The sequence below is a fragment of the Apodemus sylvaticus genome, chromosome 6 (assembly GCF_947179515.1).
Source record: "Apodemus sylvaticus chromosome 6, mApoSyl1.1, whole genome shotgun sequence".
Classification (NCBI taxonomy): domain Eukaryota; kingdom Metazoa; phylum Chordata; class Mammalia; order Rodentia; family Muridae; genus Apodemus; species Apodemus sylvaticus.
In genome coordinates this window covers 41,830,992-41,852,131 of record NC_067477.1, presented here as the reverse complement: position 1 = coordinate 41,852,131, position 21,140 = coordinate 41,830,992, and the positions used below count along the sequence as shown (strand labels likewise).

Genomic DNA, 21,140 nt, shown 5'->3' with positions numbered 1-21,140 from the left:
TAGGGACGGGTCGCTGAGCGCTGCCCTTGGCTTAGCGCCTCCATCCCAAATCAACTTGAACCAGTTTTTTAGGCTCTGACCCCTCCCTTCTCTTCCCAGAAGAAGTATATTCTGGCTCCCCAGGGGCGGGGAGAAGGCTTGCCTCATAAGCGCTCTTTGCCTCCAACACTAGGGTCTGCAGTTGAAGGGGACTGGGTCTCCGTCTGGGCTGGACAATTCCCTCTCATGAGATCACCCTCCAGACATCTGAGCGAGTCGGAGAAACAAAAGCGGTGTTAGCACTCCAAGAGCTCCAGCAGAGCTGGGGCGAGGGGTTGGGGGGCGGATTAAGCTGCACCAGTAGACCCTGGTGGGGGCAAGCTGAGCCTGTAGGGGGCATCCTACGCTTTTGCCTGGTCAGCTGGTGATGGCTTCGTGTGGCCCAGCAGCACCTGTTGAGGAAGGAGACTAGGAGACCCTTTGAGAGAACGCTAGGATGGGCGCATTCTTCCGACGGAGGAGAGGGGAGAGGTAACCTCTTGGGACACACTGCTGATCAGAGACAGCTTGGGATAGCCAACAGGATCAGAAAAAAGAGCAAAGAATCAGGGAGGCATGTGTGTGTGTGTGTGTGTGTGTGTGTGTGTGTGTGTGTGTGTGTGTGACCAGAGCTCCCCCATAGGTGCAAGGTCAGGAGGAGTGCTGACACCTGTAGGGTATTTGTAGTGAAGTCCAAGAATATGAGGATGGTTCTATAGCTGCCCTCTCACAGCTCCATCCTGCCCAGATTCCCTCACATCACCTGTTTGTAAAGAAGTAAAAACTCACCAATGGTTATTAGTTTCTGGGCCTGGTGAGAGGACACCTTAGGCTCTAAGGTTTGTGGGGTTTTTTTTGTTTTTTTTTTGTTTTTTTTTTTTTTTGGTTTTTTGGATTTGTTTTTTTCTCAAGACAGGGTTTCTTGGTATAGCCGTGGCTGTCCTGGAACTCACTCTGTAGATCAGGCTGGCCTCGAACTCAGAAATCCGCCTGCCTCTGCCTCCCAGAGTACTGGGATTACCACCGCCCGGCAAGGTTTGTGTTTTAACCGAGGTTCCAAGTTGTGATGCATTGCTGCAAATGTGCTTAGGAGAGCCACTGCCCTGTACCTAGGACATGGTGTTCAAAAAACTTGTCAGTGCCTGAACATGTGGAGGGAAAAAAACCAAACAAACCTGACCATTCTAGGGCACTGAGATCTGTGTGGACAGACAGGTCAGAGGAAGAACAGCACAAACACTGGTGGTTCTAGACTCCAGGGACTCCCCCCCACCCCCTGTACCAGCTACCCTTGTCCTGGATCAGTTCAGCCTGGGTCTCAGGGATCACGGTAGAGGTGAGGCCAGCTGATCGGGCCCCCATCCCTCTCTCTGGTGGCCTGTTGGTTGGTGGTCTTCGTCTTAAGGGGAGGATGCTAGGGATTGGTCCGTGAGAAAAGAGAGCAGAGGCCATAGACAGGCTTCTGCTGCCTCTGATCCAGCAGCCTGAACCCTGACTTTGGTTGGGACACCTATCTTCTTTGTCTCCCAGATGAGAGTCTCAGAATGGGGTGTGTGCGTATACTGGAGACACTGTTGGTGGGATACGGTATAAATTTTGAGGGATGAGATTTAGAACTTATGGCGGGGTGCCACCCTGGTGAATACTTCCCTGTCCACCCCCCACCCCCATTTCCTTCAGATGTTGATTTGTTGCTGGTATGCTGCTGAGACTGGAAACTTGGTTGTAGAGTGTGCAGGGGGATTAAGGAGCTACCTGGGAACCAGGAAGAAAGGCAAGGATGGAAGTCTCAGGGAGCTGAGTGGCAGAGCCTTCCCCTAGCACTTGGGTACACAGCCAGATCCCTCTCTATTCTTAGGCTTTAGCCCAGGATGGCTCTGCTGACTGCCTGGCTGCGGGCTGCACTTGATGTTGTTTTGCATTGTGTTCCTGTCTTGAGTAATTCACTTCCATGTTGCTCTCCGTTGCATATAAACTGTGCGTGCAGGGACCGTGGGTGCATTCTGCATTCCCACACTGATACACACGGCAAGACTTAATAAGTACCTCTTTGATAAAGGAGTGCAAAGGGGTTTTGCTCACTTGGAGCAGTAAACAGCTCCAGCTTCAGATCCCCTTCTTCCTTAGCCACAGCTCTAACCTTACTTCAGGATAAAGGTAAGGCAACAGACACATGCTTTGGCACCTGCAGGAGGTAGACCCTTTGTTCAGTGTAAAAGGGGGCAGGTGCCGCTGCTGATTTCTCTCTAAAAGTTTTGATAACTCCTCACTGCCGGCCATCTCCAAAAATCTCTGTTGAGTTGGGCCATCACTTCAGATTCTTAGAGAATGAGGTGGCCAGCGCTGTTGTCAGAGGCTGAGCAAATTCAGACAGACATCATCATTTACTCCTGGGAACCAGAGAGCTGAAACCAGAAAGGGAGGGTCCCTGTGAGCGGCGGGTCCTGGAGGCAGCTCTGCCCTCCCCCTGTTGTCTGGCCTGCTCAAAGCCAAGTTGCTTCTGGACCTTGGGGAGCTTGCTTGGCATTGTGGGATGTCGGCATGGCAACCCTATGGCCAAATTTCTCGGGGGGGGGGGGCTGTGTGTCACCCATTCTGACGTGACGATTTGGTGGTGGAATCTGGATTCAAGGGAGAAGCTGACGCCGTTCCTCTGGCAGCTTTACCGCATGGCGAGGGTTGACACTCCTTACTTCAGTGTGCTGGGCAAGGCAGCCGCGAGCTGATTTGGAATCCCTTTGAATCCACCCTTGCTCGCTCGCTCGCTCACTCGCAGAGGATTCCAGAGGAGGCAGGGTGCAGAGTGACCAGGGCTGGAGTATGTGGTCGGTTGGTTCTGGTTTCAGGTTTTCTATGCTAATTCCCTAAACAGGCCTTGAGTAAGAGGCCAGAGTCTTACATGGAATTTCACTTTACATTATTTGAAAACAAAACAAAACTATTTTTGGTGTTTTCAGTAGAGACATACTCAATTAAGATAGCCATTTCCTGTCTAAACACATGAAAGGTTTAGGCATGGATCTTCTGAACTGGAATGGCTCCCTCTCTTTTCCTCCCTTCTCTCTCCCTCCCTCCTTTCCTCCCTCTCTCCCTCTTTTCTTCCCTCCCTCCCTTCCTCTCTCTCCCCTTCTCTCCCTTCTTCCCTCCCTTCTCCCTCTCTCCTTCCCTCCTCTCCCTCCTTCTCTCTCCCTCCTTCCTTCCCTTCCTCCCTCTCTCCATCTCTGCTTCCTTCTCTCCCTTACTCCCTCCTCCCCTCCCTTCCTCTTGCCCTCCCTCCCTCCCATCTCCCTCTCTTTTTGTTCATTTGTTGTTCTTTGAGACAGAAAAGCCCAGGTTGGCCCTAAACTTAACATTTTCCTGCCTCAGCACCCTGAGTATTAGGATTGCAGATGAGCATTTCCATACCTGGCCTCAACTGGAGTTTTTGGTCCTGAAATTGAGACAGAGCTGAATGACCGTTGACGCGACTCCTACCACCTGGGGCCCTTCCTTCGGCTTTGTTCAGTTTGGGTTAAATAATTGGCCAGGTTTGTTAGTGCCTTGATAAACAGATTGTAGATTTCTAGAAGGCAAAAAATAGCTTTGGAAGTTCTTTCAGGTGCTGTGAGGACACAGTATAGACATACCTGACCTACAGAGCTATGATCTGTCAGGTCTCGTAGTAGCCCTTTAGGTCTTTCAGGGAACTTCACTATAGAAGGGGACACTGATGTCAGCTTTTCTAGGGCTGTTCTCTGAGGACTAAGGTTCAATCACAGTTGAATGGATTTGTATTTTATTTATAATGTGTGCATTTCGGAGCTGTGGGAATAAGATTTGCCTAAATGATAGAAAATGATTTTGTATTTAATTTGTTGTATGTGAGAAAGAGGTTAGGGAGAGAAAAGCACAAATACCCACACTTCCCTTTCCTAACATGTTCAGATGTAAAGTATGCATGGGGGGGGGTCTATTCCTGGGCTCAGAGGCACCCAAGCTGGAGGGAGTTCTCACAGGGATGCCAGGGAGGCCCGGAGGCACAAGACATCTTAGGGTGTTGCTCATTTCCCCAGAAACCCCTTTATTTCTGTGTTGTAGCAGCAGCCTCCCACCAGCCAGTGATACCCTGCTCCGTGCTGGGGGCCTGAGGGACTTGGCTTTCTTCTGTGGTGGTTGTTCTTAGTTTAGCAAGCAGAGGAAACTCTGAGGTGGGAAAAAAAAGCCATTTAGGGTGGACATGGAGGGCGCATGGGGCAAGGCTGGCTAAGCTGCCCAGGGGACTGTCATGTTGTAATGGAAGAAACCACCTTGAGGTCAGAGAGGAGGCTTCAACTGAGGAGTTCATTAGAGTTAGAAGATTGGAGATTTGTGCCTAGCCTGATTCTTCAGGGAACCCAGACACCTCCCCATCAGCAGCAGAGCAGAGTCACGGGAGAACAGACAGACTCAAGCCTTCCAGAAATGAACAGGGGTGACAAGCTTTCAGGTGGGGTCAATTAATGACCTCTGGGGCACTAAATTTGATTCACTTGGACATCGGGCTTGCTCTGGACAGTCTCAGACTGTGCCCTGCCTATTCTGAGGACTGGTTCACACCACTTTGTCCGGCCTCTGTAGTGGCTGCCTGTTTTGTGTTACATTGATGGTGGCCACATTCATTTGATACTTTTGACACAGGGCAAGTATTTCCCAAGCTTTAGATCAGCGTTCCGTCCCTCAAACAGCCTTGTGTGCATTATTTGCAAGTTAACACAGGAGTAAACAGAAGCTTATCCATGACCTGACCGGTGAGTGTGTGCGTTCAGTATGAGGCGTTTAAGACTAGATCTACCCAACAAGCAGCTGAAAGAGTGCACTCAGATAGTTGCACCCAGTCAATGGACAGAAGCAGCTGACCCCTGTTGTAGAACTAGAGAAGGCTGAAAGAAGCTGAGAAGGGCGACCCTGTAGGAGGACCAGCAGTCTCAATTAATCTGGACCCATGAGATCCCTCAAACACTGGACCAGCAAACAGGCAGCATACACCAGCTGACATGAGGCCCCCCAACACATATACAGTAGCAGACTGACGGGTCTGTGTTCATTCAGAGGTGCTACACCTAACCCTCAAGAGACCTGAGGCCTCCGGGAGTTTAGAGGTCAGATGGGGTGGGGGGTGGGGACATCCATGTGGAGACAGGGGGGTTAAGAGCAGATTATGGGGTGTGGAACAGTCAGAGGGTGGACGGGGAGGGGGGAGGGGGGAAATAACATATGGAGTGTAAAAAAAAATAAATTAAAAAAAATTAGAACCTAACTAACTGAAAAAACAAAGACTCTAGATCTGCTGAGCTGTTTTTTTTTTTCCCTAGCAAGATCCTGATTGGCTTCTCCGCCTCCCTTCTCTTCCACACTCTTGTATTCACTATCACAAGTCAAAATACTGGGGGCTGGGGGTGGGAAATGCATCAGTGCTGCGCATGTGCAGGCTTACCTTTGTGCCTCCACCTCAAACCTTTAGTTTGTAAATGATACTCTAGAAGGACTACTCACATTTACATTGTAGCCACTGTGTAAGAATCCAGACATGGAACTTGGGGGTGGGGTGGGGGATGGCTCAGCGCTTAGGAGCTTGCGCCACTCTTCCAGAGGAACCAAGACTGATTTCTAGCACCTGTATTTGTCATCTCACACCTGCTTGTGACTCCAGATCCAGCGACCTCTTCTGGCTTCTGTGGGTACTACACCCAAATTGCACAAACCCACATTCTGAGACACACACACATGCGTATAATCAAGAATAAAATATGAAAAAGAAACTAGACATAATATAAAGTATTCAGAAGGTTATGCACTTGGCCATTTTGTTTTATTTTTGAGACAGGTTCTTCTTTTGTAGTCCAAGCTGACCTGGAACTCACCGATGTCCTCCTGATTCAGCCTCCCTGAGGGCTGGGATTGCATACACAGTGTAGTTTCCTACTTTATATAAGAAATTTGAGCATCTCTGATGGCTCAAATTTGGGCTCTTTGATAAGCTGGAGAGAAGACCAACCCTGGATGGAAATAGAGGCTAGTTATTGAAAATGTAGGTGTGGAGGGTGCATGTGTTTTTCTATGTGTGTGTGTGTGTGTGCGCACATGCTTGCTCACATGCAAGATGCAAGTGGATGTCCAGTGGTTACTTTGAGGCCCAGTTCTGCTTTGGAGTTTTGTCTCCTTGCCACCTAGAGGTGGTTCTAGAACCAACTCCCATTGGGACTGGGGTCCAGGGACTGGAGCGAGCCAATGGGTGCAGTTGCAGGGAGAGAGGTTTCTTTGAAGCAGCAGGAAAGGTCTCCATGCAGGACCAGCCTGCGCTGGAATAGTTGAGGCTCACCAGGGTGTCTCTCCAGGGGCTCAAGTCAGCAGATAAATGCTTCCAAAAGCAGCAGATAGGAGAGGAAAAAAAGACTCACTTTCACGAAATAGGGTCCAATTATTGCACAGCGGGAGACCTGGCTTCCTGAGAGGCAGGGCTGGCCCAGCTTTCGAGGCTGGGGGGGGGGGGGGGGAGGATGGTGAATAAAGGAACCTCCAGCTGCTGTGTGCTCCTCCCCTCTGTTCCTTCAGAGCAGCCCTGCAGGGAGGGAGAGGGGAGGTCTGTTAGTCCCGGAGACGCTGAATAGCCAGGGGGCGGGGCTTCAGCAAATGTCCCGCCCCCAGCCGTTAGTGCCTCCTTTGGTGTTTTCGAAGGGCCGAGTTTCATACATCCACTTGTGTTTCCTGATCCAACCAGGGTACCACTGGCAAATTGCCTGTTCTTTTTCCCAAGGTCTTGGCCTTTACCTTTCAGGGCATTGTGGGTTGGTAACGCCCTCTGAACCTTGGCTTATGGAAGAGGCTGCAGCCGAGGCCTGCCTGTGTCCTTACCTTACAGTTCCGCCACACCCATGAGCAGTCTGGCCAGATATGCAGGGCCATCCAAAGGACTTGCAGAACATCTTGAACGAGGGATGGTTAGGAGATTGGGGGTACTTTGGATAAGTGGACGAACCTTGTGTGTCTCTGTGTGTGTGTGTGTGTGTGTGTGTATAAAATGATGTATGTAATGCTCTTTTGGGGGAGGACATGCGGTTGGCATGGTAGAAAGTCAGCTCCAGGAAAAGCTACCTCTTTCTGTTTCACAGAGTGCTGTGTAGCTGCCCAAAAATCAAAAATAAACGTTATCACAGAGAGCTTAGAGACGGGTGACAACTCTTAGTGTGCTCACAGTTGTGGGACCCGCCACCCTGGGCTTTCCCTGGCTCCTTGAAGGCTCTTCAGTGGGATTGGTCCAGGACAGAAACAGAGCCTGGCTTTTGAGAAGGTAGTGTATAGTGTGGGGGTGTAGAGAGGATCTGAATGAATGAATGTTCAGGGGCCAGCCCTGTAGCCAAGGGGTTTACAGCCTCGGGTGAGTCACTTCTACTCTCCGGGCAGGGTCTAGGCCATCCCTCCCAGCTCAGACTGCACAAACAACCTTTAGGTATTCCTTGGTTACAAATACAGCAGATCAGAGGAGGAACAAGATTGGAATCCCCCCCGTCAGGGTTCAAGGCCTCACAGTGCTTTACTGACGGGAGAATAAGGCACAAGGTATATGGAAAGACAACTACTCAAGTGCTGGGCACGTTTATTTCTCCACAGGAGGACACTCTTCCCACTGACTGCCAGGGCTTACACAGCCACTCCTGTTGAAGGTGTCTGAGTGGGCCTGGGATGTGCTTATAGAAGTGTCTCTAGGTAGACTTAGATCTTGTAACAGTTCACAACCGGAAGGAAGCTACAAAGACCTGTCCTCAGACCACTGATAGCGGAAGGCAGGCTTTCAATTGCCCTGAGGCCACAGCCTGGGAAGAAACATTGTTTAGAAAAATCAGTTAAGGAAGTCAGCAGGTTGTTCATCTCTTGGCAACCTTTAGCTATTCCTTGGTTACAAATACAGCAGATCAGAGGAAGAACAGGATTGGAATCCCCCAGAGCTGCAGACATCCTGGAAAGTGACAGACAAAAGATCAACCAGAAATAGGAGTTGTGACTGTTCAATGCACTCACTGGTCAGAAAGCCAGATGCTTCACCCAGTCACTGTCTGGACAGTTGTTCACTGAGCACTTACCGTGCTCCAAGACTTTTACAAGTATTAAGAAAACAGGCATAGTCTCTGCTTTCGAGGAACTTGGGTCCTGGGGGTAGCACAGACAGTAAACATATGAACATAATTTATTAGACAGCAGTAAATACGTGAAAATGAAGTAAAGCAGTATAAGAGGTCAGACTAGTGGGTGAACAGGGCTAGGAAGGGTCTCTCTGGTTAAGCTGGCATTGGAGCAGAGGCCCGAATGGAAAGAGACTGAGCCATGCAGACATGTAGGGAGAGCGTGCTCCAGACAGCCAAGTGTTGTAATGCCCGGTGTCCCTGGCAGCCTGTGGCCAGGGCAGCCTGTGGCCGGGAGAAAGCAGACACAGGGAGGCCAGGCCATTAGGCTCTGAGGGCCCTGGTAAAGACAGGCTCAGAGATACATTACTGATTCTCTAAGAAGTGATAAATTATATTCAGCACGCAGGCTTGGTAAGTCAGGAAACTGTGTCGTTCATTTCATTTTCCAGCAAGATGATCAAATCTATTTGTAAGTGTTGTTTCTTAATGTTCTGTGGCTCGGAACACTTTGTCCTTAGAATGTGGGATCAGTGAAATACTTGCGTACAGTGTGTGGGCGTGTGGGTGGCATATGTTTCAAGCGCAATATACGTGTGCTTGTATGTGATGTGACCTGTGCCTATGTCCTGTGTGGGAGGGTGTCATATGTTGTATGTTATGTCTTGTGTATTCGCTGCGTGTGGCGTGGGCCTGGTGAGGAGGAAGGAAGGGTGCGGGTACCCGTAAATGGCACAGGAGAATGGAGCCCTTGTTGAAGTACTGGAGTGGGGGGAGATGGGAGGCCTGTCTCTAGAGAGTGCTTTGTGTGGGCGGGAGAGTGCTGTGACTGGGTATCTGATCAAGCCCTCCTTTGTTTCCTTGTTTGGTTGGTTGTATTCTCCTCAGGTACAGCCAGACTCTGGAATCCCATTTCCTGGCAATGCAGGACCTTGGGATTCTTTCCCCTTTCTTTTGCTGGAGACTCCGAGGCCTGAGGCTGCCCCAAGTTGTAGAGGTGGCACCTGTTCAGGGGCACCCACTCAGCTGTTGTCAGGGGCTGCTGCATCCCTTGAAGTCCAAGTGGCTTCCTCAGCACCAAAGTGATGGGTGATGGGCGATGGGCTTCATGTGTTGCTGGCTGCCTGCAAGGCCTCTCTTTGTGGGTCTGCTCGCACGGGTCAGTTGCAGACCGGGGACAGTCAGAGGTGCCTTTTACGAAGCTTCCACCCGACCCGTTCTGGCTCCCTACTTCTTCAGTGCAGCTGGGGCGGGCTGATGATGTCTGGGGCCTTCTGCTGCAAGGACTTCTGAAGCTCTGGCCTGCGGGGCCACTGCAGCCATGAGCAGCCTGGATTACTCTCCAACAAAGCCACGTCAGCCAGCTCTGGGCCCAGGGGATGGATGGGAGCTGGTGTCTGTGTGTTGATAGGTTTTGTTTGTTGGTTTATTTGTTTCTATCTATGAAATCCAGGCACCTGCTTCTTTGTGTGAAGTCACCTTACTTCCTTTCTCTTTCTGGGATTGGGTTATGGGGCAGTGTCCCAGGGGTTGAGGGGCAGAGCTCAGTCTGAGGTTCATGGAGAAAGACCACGTGATCAATCAGTGATGTCTGTTGTGGTTTTGGTGGCTTGGAGGAGTGAGTGGTTAGGACTAAGCACAGAACCCAAATAATTCACCAAACTAAGATTGCAGATAAAGAAGGAACCAAGCAAGGGGGCCACGCCCTTCTGCTCCTGGACGGCACTGTGAGGCAGTGAGCTGTAAGGGATTTCAGAGAATGAAAATGGTGTCTTGGTACCACCTCATAAGAATATAGAAATTGCCGGGGCTTTCCCTCAGAACAAGAGAAGGAGATGATGGCTCATCCTGGGTGCACCCCAAGATTGACAGACTTCTCTTTTTTTTCTTTTTTTTTTCTTTTGGTTTTTCGAAACAGGGTTTCTCTGTGTAGCGCTGGCTGTCCTGGAACTCACTCTGTAGACCAGGCTGGCCTCGAACTCAGAAATCCACCTGCCTCTGCCTCCCAAGTGCTGGGATTAAAGACGTGCACCATCACTGCCTGGAAGTCTTTTTCATTTAGCTGAGAACACAACATCTCTTGAATAACCCTTCCAAATAAGTAGAGTCCCTGAACCACACTTGGGCAGGGGAACCACACCTGGGCGGGGGAACCACACCTGGACAGGGAACCACACCTGGACGGGGGACCACACCTGGACAGGGAACCACACCTGGACGGGGGACCACACCTGGGCTGAGGTTCAGAGTGAAGTTGGGAGTGGGCCTGTTTGAAGTCTCAGAGTATATACAGAGTCCAAGGGAAATGGAAGCCAACATTGGGCAAGGAGGAGGGGGACAAGAAATGGCCTAGACAGCGTCAACAGGCCTGGACAAGAATACAAGGAGGAGCCAACCCCAAGGTTCTGAGAATGTTTACAGGGCCAGGATGGAGGCTAAGACTTCTGTGCAGGCAGGCAGAGCTGCCTTCAGCAGACCTACACCAGACCTCAAAGTCACCACCAGGTACCTGTGTTGCTTGGGCACTTAAAATGTAGCTACTGCAATGGAGGAACTGAATCTTTTGTTTTAGTTCATTTTTATTGATTTAAACTTTAAAACAGACACTGATTTTGGTTGTTGGAAAACTTTTGGAAAATCTTAAAAGCATATCTATATGCGGAATCTACATTTTTAACTATAATTTTTATGACTTCTCAAGACAGGCTATTTTTAATGAAATCTTTGTATCTAAATTGAAACATACTATAAAAATATATATTGGATTTCAAAGATAACATTAAAAAAAAGAAACTCAAATAACCTCACTAATCTTTTTTTTTTTTCGGTATTGAAATGATTCTGTTTGGAGCTATTGGGTTAAGATAAAACATATACAGACACACACACACACACACACACACACACATCTATCTTAGGAATTTGGCTTCCCGGTACTAAATTCCTGGGACTGAACCCAAGGCCTTATGCATGCCAAGCATGGCCTATCATAAATGGTGTCCCCAAACCCCGTCTGCTATTAAAATTAATTTCACTTGTTCCTTTTTTAGCCTCCTTTTGGAGGTTAAAAAAATGGCTACCAGAGAAGTTCAAATTGTCCTGTCCTGTTCCCACTGGAAAGTCCTGGGGCTTGCGTTGGCTCTTTACACTCTTGGTGGCAGGTTGTCTAAGGAAGGAGGTGCATGGAGGGAAGGGCGTGGCCTGTGTCATTGCTTTCGGTCACCACAGGGTGAATCCTTTCTGCCCAGCTGCCGCTGAGCTCTTGCTCCCTATTTGCTGCCCTCAGCGGAGGCTACAGGGCTCCTCTCAGCATGGCCCCAGCCCTCACACCATCATTAAAACCAGCGGTTCCTCTCAGTGCCTTCTCAGTTCTCACTGTGATGAAAATGGGTTTTGCAGAGGGGGGAGCAGTGGAGGCGGGAAGCCTTTTACTCCCCCCCTCCGCCCTCCCTGGTCTGCTGCCTTTGGTGTTCTGTCTTTGTCCTGTTAGAGTCGGAATGACAGAGAGGCTTCAGCTGTAATTCTGGCTCCAACTCTGGAGCTGCGCTGAGGACTCTGAAGCTGAAGTCAAGCCAAATGGGAAAAGGGTTGCTTGGCTGTGTCTGAAAGGACTTGGAAAGGGGCTGTTGAACATGGGCTTTGCGTGATCCAGTCTAGTGTTATGTGAGGTGGCCTTTATTGAGTGAGTCATCTCCACGTTACAGACTGAATATGCTTTTATACACTGGCCAATGTATTTTATTTATGATTATCTGTGTGTGTGTGTGTGTGTGTGTGTGTGTGTGTGTGAGAGAGAGAGAGAGAGAGAGAGAGAGACGTATGTATGCGCAAGTGGGGTGATTGCCACAGCACACATGTGGCAACCGAAAGACAACTTTTGAGAGTCTTCTCCTACCACCATGGATCCTGGGAATTGAACCCATGTCATCAGGACATGGATTCCAAGGAGGGCAGAAATCTGCAAAGTGCGGGAAGAAAAGAAAGCTCCTATTTCTCCTTGCCTTCTTCTCTCTTCCTTCCATGGAAACAGGTGCTGTGGCCGGGAGAACATTTGGGGCTTTCTTAGAACTCTGAGGAAGATGCAGCCCAGCAGAGTACCTCTGAGCACAGACCCTGGAGGCAGGGGCTAGCGTGTGCTCCAGCTGTGTAGATTAGACAGCTGTTTAAGCATTCTGTGCCTCAGTTTTCTCGCCTGCAGAGTAGGGATGCTAGCAGGCCCTGCTTCAGTGTGCAGCCGTGTGATCAAGTGGGTTAATTTATGTAAAGAGTCCAGACTGTAAACACTGGGCTCTATAAGAGCACTCCTGTACAAGCTATTGGTGATCATAAGTTGTAATTTGTTAACTTGTGTATTCATTATCTAATGTCACCTTACAAATCTCTCCCAGACTCAGAGGCTTCATACAATCATCAGTTGTTCGTGTCTCTCTTGCTTGGCTTATATGTTGGTACTGGGATGCTAGGGAGTCACTGGGAGCTGCCACTTTAAGAATAACTGAGGAAGGGCAGGGCCAGAGGACTTTTGACTTCCCAGTGTGCACCTGGTACATCGCTTTCAACTCTCACAGCAGGCCTGTGAGCTGCTTGTTCCCCATTTCTCAGATAAAGAGCCTGAGTCAGAGATGGCTGGTTATCTGCCAACAGAATCTGGACTCAATTGAAGTCCCCTGCTTCAAGCCTGTGAAGACACCTACATGTCAAGATGGCTGCCCTGTGATGTCATAACTCACAGGGGAGAATGAACCCCGTCTGTTGCAGTCAGGATGGGTGCAGGGAAGTGCTTTGTGGCACGAATGAAGGAATAAGGTGATGGAGTGAACTTGGCAGGTGTTCAGGCTGTGGGGCGGCAGGACTGGCAAGGTTGGCAGGACTTACGGACTGCAAGGATGTGAGATGGCCAGAGCTCTGTTGCTGCGCTGCTTCTCCAAACATCCAGCCCATGATAATGGCAGAAAACTCTCTCTATCCCCTAAACCTCAGAAAGTTCTGCACAGAAGGAGCAGGCTTCCATCTGGGATGGGATACCATGCAGAAGCAAAGCAATGGACGTAGTTCAACACAGTAATACAGATGAGCTCTAAACCACACTGTTTCATAGTGGTACGTGCCAGCAGTCCTAGCTTGGGGCATAGAAGAAGCATGAGGGTCAGAAGTTCAAGGTCATTCTCAGCGCTCTAGGGAGTTCAAGGCCAGCCTGGGCTCTGTGAGACCCTGTCTCAAATAAATAGATAGATAAATAGATAAATAGATAAATAGATATAAATAAATAAACTTCTCCCCACAGGGACCAGGGAGGCACACCTCAACTATAGAACAAGATGATCTAGTGTTACACATTACTATAAGTTAAAATACTTAAAACAAATTTCATATATAACTATGGTGGGGGGGGCATGTGTGGGGTCAGAGACAACTCAGTGGAATCAATCTTGCCACTGTAATATGAGCTTAGAACTTAGGTTGTGGGGTCTGTGCAAAAACCCTGAGCCATCTCCCCAGCCTTCTTTTTAGTTTTCTTTGAGGATCATTGTATTCTTTTTTTGTTTTGTTTTTGTTTTGTTTTTTGTTTTTGTTTTTTGGTTTTTTGAGACAGGGTTTCTCTGTGTAGCCCTGGCTGTCCTGGAACTCACTCTGTAGACCAGGCTGGCCTCGAACTCAGAAATCCACCTGCCTCTGCCTCCCAAGTACTGGGATTAAAGGCGTGTACCACCACTGCCCAGCCATACTCTTTTTATTGTTTTTACCAGATGAGGGGCCAGGGCATCCTGTTTGTGCCTGTTCTTAGCAGGTGTACAATCAGCTTCAGCAGGCTGGCTGCTCAGTTGTTGAGAGTCAGGCTGATACAAGACTTTCCCTGGGCTCCGATGTACGGAGAAGGACATACGCAAGATCACCTGATCCCAGCCTCCCTATCTCTTTAGTATCTCCTGGCCCTGCACTGAAGAACAACCTGCTAGTCCAGGTCACTAAGTCACTTTCCCAAGATCCTACAGTTGGTATGTGCAGATCAAGATTTGAATGCAGTAACCAACCTCAGGATCAAAGTCCCTTCACCAGCAGTACAAGCAACCTGAGAGAACCAGACTCTTCCAGGACCTCGTGAAGTATCCCCTCCACCAGAGGTCGAGAACATAGCAGAACCTCCTTCTTTTTACTGCAAGATGGGTTATGATAGTTCTGACTATTGAAAAGGGTAGGCAGGGCTTTTCACTTTCCTGTGCCCCCCCCCCAACACACACACTTATAATAGTTTGTAAATAAAGAAGTGAATACGCAGGGTTGGCCAGCATCTCACCACAGTTAGCCATTTTCCCAGATCTGAGTGCCCAGACCTCTGCAGAATCCCAGGCATCTGGCTCAGGTCTAACTCCTGTCAAAAGCCAAGAAGACTCTAGGAATAACTGAGTCTCTAGGACGTTAAGTGTCACTCATAGCTCTTGGCTTCCCTAAGTCCTCACATCCCACTGGGTCTTCTAGAAGGGATCTGGGATTGTCCCTGTGCCTCCTCTGTTCTTATGGGTCCCTTTGTCCAGTCGCACTGGCATTGCTGCCTTTCTGCTGCAGGAGGGCAGGGTGCTCCCCAGTGGTGTAGCTGGAAGTCTAACATAGCCATCACAACTGCTCAGGGATGCTGGGCTCCTCTGGAGGGGGAAGGGCACCTACTCCTTACTTCTCATGAGCTCAGAGTTTTGGTTTTTTTTTTCTGTTTGTTTGTTTGTTTTTTTGGCTTTCTTGTATCTAATAATACTAAGAATACATAAGAATCACACAAGTGCACAAGCAGGAATTATTTTCAACCTCTCATTTTGTTGGCAGGAGAGGTGGCTCAGAGAGGTGAAGTGACTCGCCCAAGGGCAAATAGCAGTGTGCCAGGCAGCCAGCCAACCCTGAGCCTGCCTTCCTGTTCCCATATGTCTTTCTCTCAGGTCACATTGAGCTTGTGTTCCAATCTGAGGTGAAACTACAGCTCGAAAATGACAAAGCTGCTTCTGAGTGAGAAATGCTAACCAGAGACCCTCAGCACAGGCCCACCGCCCTGTAGGGAGTTTCTCCATGTTGTCAGATTTGAGTGTTCAATGATATTCTGAGGACTCAGAGAAAGCCCCACTTAGCACCAGGGGTTCTGAATTCTTCCTGAATTCTCCAAGTCTGGTTCTAGGAAGCTAAAATATTCCCTAGGATTGGTGAACTGCCTGGTCAGGGGTGCATTAAGTGTGGGGCTGCCTCTAGCTCTGGGAGAGTCCTATCTATTGCTATCCAACAGGATCTAGCAGGAGAATGGTCTAAACATCTGTCTGGTGACCAGATGGATGGGGCAGGGACTTTGTCTTAGTCAGGGTTTCTATTCCTGAACAAACATCATGACCAAGAAGCAAGTTGGGGAGGAAAAGATTTATTCAGCTTACACTTCCACATTGCTGTTCATCACTAAAGGAAGTCAGGACTGGAACTCAAGCAGGTCAGGTCAGGAAGCAGGAGCTGATGCAGAGGCCATGGAGGGATGTTACTTACTGGCTTGCTTCCCCTGGCTTGCTCAGCTTGCTTTCTTATAGAACCCAAGAATACCAGCCCAGGGATGGCACCACCCACAAGGGGCCCTTCCCCCTTGATCACTAATTGAGAAAATGCCCCACAGCTGGATCTCATGGAGGCATTTCCTCAAGGGAAGCTCCTTTCTCTGTGATAACTCCAGCCTGTGTCAAGTTGACACATAAAACCAGCCAGTACAAGTAGCCCTTGTTTGAAAGAACATTGTTCCCTTGAGCAGAAGAGTTCTGAATCCAGCCCCTGACCCCTGCTTCACACTCCCCCCTTCCCTGTACACTGCTACCTCTCTAAAAAGCCACAGTACATTTGCTCCACATTAAGGCGAAGCAGAAGCATTTGGAGCAGACTCAGCCCCAGCTACAGAGAAGCCTCTGACGAAACTGGTGGTAGGTACATTTTAGCAGGGACACCACCCACCGTCATACCCCTGCATATGCTGTGTCCCATGAGGAGCCTTCCTGCCAGGATCCCCAGTGCAGTGTGTCCCTGGGCTGGCTGCTGGCGTGGCCTTCATTGCTTTTGCATGGCATGAATACCTACATGTCTGGGAGCAGAGCCCAGACATTGCTACTTAGCGTCTGCTATTACTCTGATAGAAGTAGATGCGAGAGCCCTCCACTTTCACGTCTCCGTGGACCCGAGGTGCTAGTAGAGTTTGGCCAACCAGAATACCACAGAGGGGCCAACACTTGGTTTCTCTGGCATCAGTTTTTTAAAACCTCTCAACAGGTTTGGGTGTGGGGAGTTGATACCTAGAAAAGGACTAGATACCCAGTCCTAGTTGATACCTAGAAAAGGAGCATGCTGTCCTGTAGTTGCCAGAGGCTTCCACAGTGGTGGCCGACTCCTGTTCTTAATTTCCTGGTGGTGAAGTCCTCAGGGATACCTGTAAGAAAGCTAGTGCCGGCAGCATAGGGGATGGCTCTAAGGCTTGCCCACCCTCAGGGTTCTCAGTTATTTTTGATAACTGACTGAATGTGAACACGTTTTCTTGATCAATCAGGAACCTAATGTATAATGGCATGAAGAGTGAAGGCAGATGTGGTGGCACACATCTGTAATTCCGGCACTCAAGAGATGGGGGCAGACAGGACTGTGAGTCCAAGATCATCCTCACCTGCCTCGTGTGCTTGAGGCCACCCTGGCTATGTGAGATCCCGTTTTCAGCCTGCTAGGAGGTTGAAGCAGTAAAGGCCCCTGCTGCCAAGCCTGACTGCCTGAGCTTGATCCCCAAGATCCATATGGTAAAAGGAGTGACTCCCACGTGGGCACCTTCATCTGCTGTTTGGAGACACCTGGAGCTTGCACTCTGACCTGCAGCTTTTCAGGTGGGCCCCTGGGAGGCAGCTGATCTCTAAATTCTGCACTCTCAGGAGAGGGACCTTTTGCTTCCCACCATCCTAGTAGGTTCTACAGGAAATAGGAAGGGCAGGAAGATTAAGGCCTCTGGATCTGTGATACCTGAATCCAGGCTGCCCTCCACTGGACCAGCTCTGAAGGTCAGGGTCTAGAACCATCTGTTGGTGGGGGTTGCTGAAAGGCAAATTCAAAGGTTGCAGAAATTGTAAGACTCTCCCTGATCCAGGATGCTTGCTGCAGAGCGACAGGCTTAATTAAGAACATAACTCTTAAAAGGAACGTCTAGGAGCGGGAGAGATGGCTCTGGTCAAGAGCACTTGAGGCTCTGCCAGAGGATCCAGGTTCAGCTCTCAGCATCCATATAATGGCTCACAACTGTCTGTAACTCTAGATCCCAAGGATCTGACACCCTCTTCTGGTTTCCACAGGCACTCCACACTCATGGTTCACAGATATACATGCAGGCAAAACATCCAGACACGTAAAATACCTTAAAAAAAAAGAAAGAAAGAAAAAGAAAAGGCAACTTCAACCACTCAATCTGGCTCAAGAAAATTCCCTAATGCTGCAGCTCTGGGCTCACAGCAAAGTCTCCACCTGAATGGAAATGGTCTCAGAAAATCCCAGGCTTTGGTAGTGAGGCTGGAGTCTGAAAATACAATATCAGCCCTCACTGGAGAGAGTTAAACGCCAGCTTCCCCCCCAACTTGGGTCCTTTGACAGGTGACAATTCAATTGTGTTAGAGGAAGTTAACATCACTGGAGAAAATCCCCATAGCATTTGGGACCAAAACACGCCTTGTACATGCCCACAGTGCCAGGGACATTGTGACCCCAGGGCCAGGGAAGCATTAGAGCCTCGTGGGCAGGAGGCTTTTGGATCTGCTGGTACAGGGATCATCTTCACACCTAAACCCACAACAAAGGTAGTCTTCAACAGAGGGCTAGCACAGGAGGAATATGGTTTGGGGGAGATGAGTCTGAGTCCTTTTTACTAGTCTTTCACATTTTATGTAGGAGCTTTCTTTCTTTCTTTCTTCTTTCTTTTTTTCAGGGTCTCATGTAGCACAGGCTGGCCTTGAACTCTCTATGTAGCCAAGGATAATCTGGAACTTCTGATCTTCCTGCCTCCATGACTATAGCTCTGTGCCACTAGGTATAGCTTATCTGGTACTGAGAGTGGACCCAGGGCTTGGTGCATAGTAGGTAAATACTCTACCAATTGATCCACTTATGTGCCCTATACAGGAACATTTGAAGTTGGCCTCCAAGCCTGATGTGACATCTCAGCTCTGACCTTTTTGTGTATCTATGCTGGGCGACCCAAGAAAACCAGCTGTGTAGACACAACCCCAGCTGTTCTGATCTGGGTCAGACACACCTCAAACTTCAGGCCTCTCTCCTGTGCCTGCCAACTGTGGAGCCAGAAGTTTAGGAGAGTAAGTGCTAGACAGGACCAGCCTCATCCTTGCCAGGAAGGCTCAAGGTCATGTGGGATATGGATTAGACAACCTTCCTCTTTCACTAGCTCCCCCTCCCACACCCCTTTCTTTACCTGTAGAATAGGTATTGTGGTTGCGCATGGAGGCTTGTCTATCAAGAGCTCATGTTGACATGTGTGCATGAAGTTGCTTTCCAAGCTAACTGGGTGCTGCAAAAGCAAAGAAGCCATGCACTTCCTGTTGAAGGCACCCTGAGTTTCTGTGGTGGGTGTGATCTCTCTGCTGACTTGGGAGGGAGTCAGATCTCCCTGCTGGGCACACTCCTGGATCTGTCCTCACTCAAGACAAGAACTGCACATGGGAAAGGCAACCTGTGGGTGGCTTTGTCTCTGCCTCAGAAACACTAGCTGAGTAGTGGTTGAGTTATGGAAGGTTCACTGTGTACCCAGGCATGGTAAGTATTTTTATACACAGGGTCTCATTTTCTTCTCCCTCACCTCTGTGGGGTAGGTTCTGGAGCACAGGGAGGTTAAATAATCTGCCCTGGCTCACACAGCGTCTATGAGGCAGAGCTGGGGCACCCCACTCAAATGTCTTGTTTCTGAGTTTTAGTCCCAATGACACTCGTCCTGAGTCAAGCTAAAAGCAGGTCTCCTGTCTTAGGTGCTGCTCCACTAGGCTCTGTGCCTTCTGGGAGAAGAAACTAAGACCAGTGAAGGGAGAGCAGCGGGTGGGAGTGCCATCCCAGAGACCCTTGAGGGCAACAACCCCTGACTGCTTCTGGATTCACCTCATTCATTCATTCATTCATTCCTGAAGACACAAGGACAGGCTCCCTCCATGCCTTCAGCTGTGGCCCTTGGCAGGCTAATCCAGATAGCCTCCCTCCCAGACTTAGTCCCTGTGTCTTCTCCGTTCTCTGTGGAGATGGAGAATGATGGGTTTTATACCTAATAACCTTCCTTTTCCTTTTTCTTATTTTTTGGTTTTTTTCGAGACAGGGTTTCTCTGTTTAGCCCTGGCTGTCCTGGAACTCACTCTGTAGACCAGGCTGGCCTCGAACTCAGAAATCCACCTGCCTCTGCCTCTCAAGTGCTGGTATTACAGGCATGTGCCACCATTCCCAGCTTTAATAACCCTTCTTATACTTGTGTGCCTGAATGCTGCATCCTCCTCTTGGTCAAGGGAGATGGGCAGCTTATTCTCCTGCGGAGAGTGGGGTCATCTCCCTCTGCAAAGTGCTCTGTTTCCTCAACGAGTGAGAGGGGAATGAGCCGGAAGGTAATACTGCCCACTCACCGGGTACTAAGTGTATCCCATAAACCTATGGTGCGTCTGCTCCTGCTGCCACAGGAAATCCTCAAGCCACCAGAGACGGAACTGCTTGTTTGTTCTCCATTTGTTTGCTTTGTCAAACATAGATACATATTTTACAAACATGGAAGTCTAGTCTCAGCAGAAGGCAGGCGCCTGTTCACTGACGTGGTCAAGCAGCAAGAGCAGCTCAGAAGCCAAGTCTTCAGTCCCTGCCTTCCTGGCTGCCAGAGAGGCATGTCGCCTGAGAATTGTGTTGACGTCAGTGTACAATCCCATCCTTCAATGTCCATCCCTTAGAAGAAGGGAATTTGTTACAGCCGCTCAGTGGAATTGAGCCCTTTTCTTCCACGCTATTTCCAAACCAGCCTTGGCTTTTTTCTCCCTGAACACTTCAAATACAATCAGAAACCAAAGCCATGGGAATCCATTAAGAGTGGCTTCTCCCTGACCCTCATTTGGGGGGCAGGGGTGCACATTGATTGTGTGTCAGCACTGTATCAGCACACCTCAGCAATACTTAGTGTGTCAGCACGTTGTGAGAATTTCTTTTCAATAACCTGTGTTAGGTGATGCCAGATGTCACTAGGAGATAAGTGCTGTCCTGTGCAGAAGCACTTAGCTTTCTAAAATCTGGTGGCCACTTACCCTACTGCTGGCTAGCTGGTGACTTGTACGACCAGGGGTTAGCTAGTCTTCTAACCCCTCTGTAACCAAAGATTTGTAAGGCCTAGAACAGTGCCTGCATTAGGATAAACATTAATAATTATCATCAGGATACTCCAGGGTAGGGGCATTCTGTAGCTTGCCCAGCTAGCTACACAAGGAGAGATGGAATTTTAACTCACTGAGTCCAAGGCCACAGTTTGTGTTCTTAACTATTATCAAGTCTTAGAAGCCTTGTTCCTTAACATAGAAAAAAACAAAACAAAACGGCCCCCTAAACTGCTTAGCTTATGCCTGTAATGCCAGCACTCCAAAGGCTGAAGCAGGAGGATTATCATGAGTTCAAGACCATCCTAGGCATCAAAGTGATGCCTCTCTCTCTCTCTCTCTCTCTCATACACACACACACACACACACACACACACAGAGAGAGAGAGAGAGAGAGAGAGAGAGAGAGAGAGAGAGAGAGAGAACCCCCCACCAAGGGTTGTGGGAATGTCTCTGTGGTTAAAGCACTTGCCACATGAGCACAAGGAGCCAGCCTGCCATATCGGTGGCTTTGCCTTGGTGAATAAGGTGGAGAGTAATCAAAGAAGACACCTGGCATCAGCCTTGGGCACATACATGCACCCCACACATGGGCACTCCTTACATATTC

General features: G+C 49.2%; 1 protein-coding gene across 1 annotated transcript in view; it reads left to right on the top strand.

Moving 5' to 3' along the window:
• Positions 1-21,140, top strand: part of Galnt16 (polypeptide N-acetylgalactosaminyltransferase 16) — an 85,342-nt gene that overhangs the window by 792 nt on the left and 63,410 nt on the right. The window lies entirely within an intron of this gene.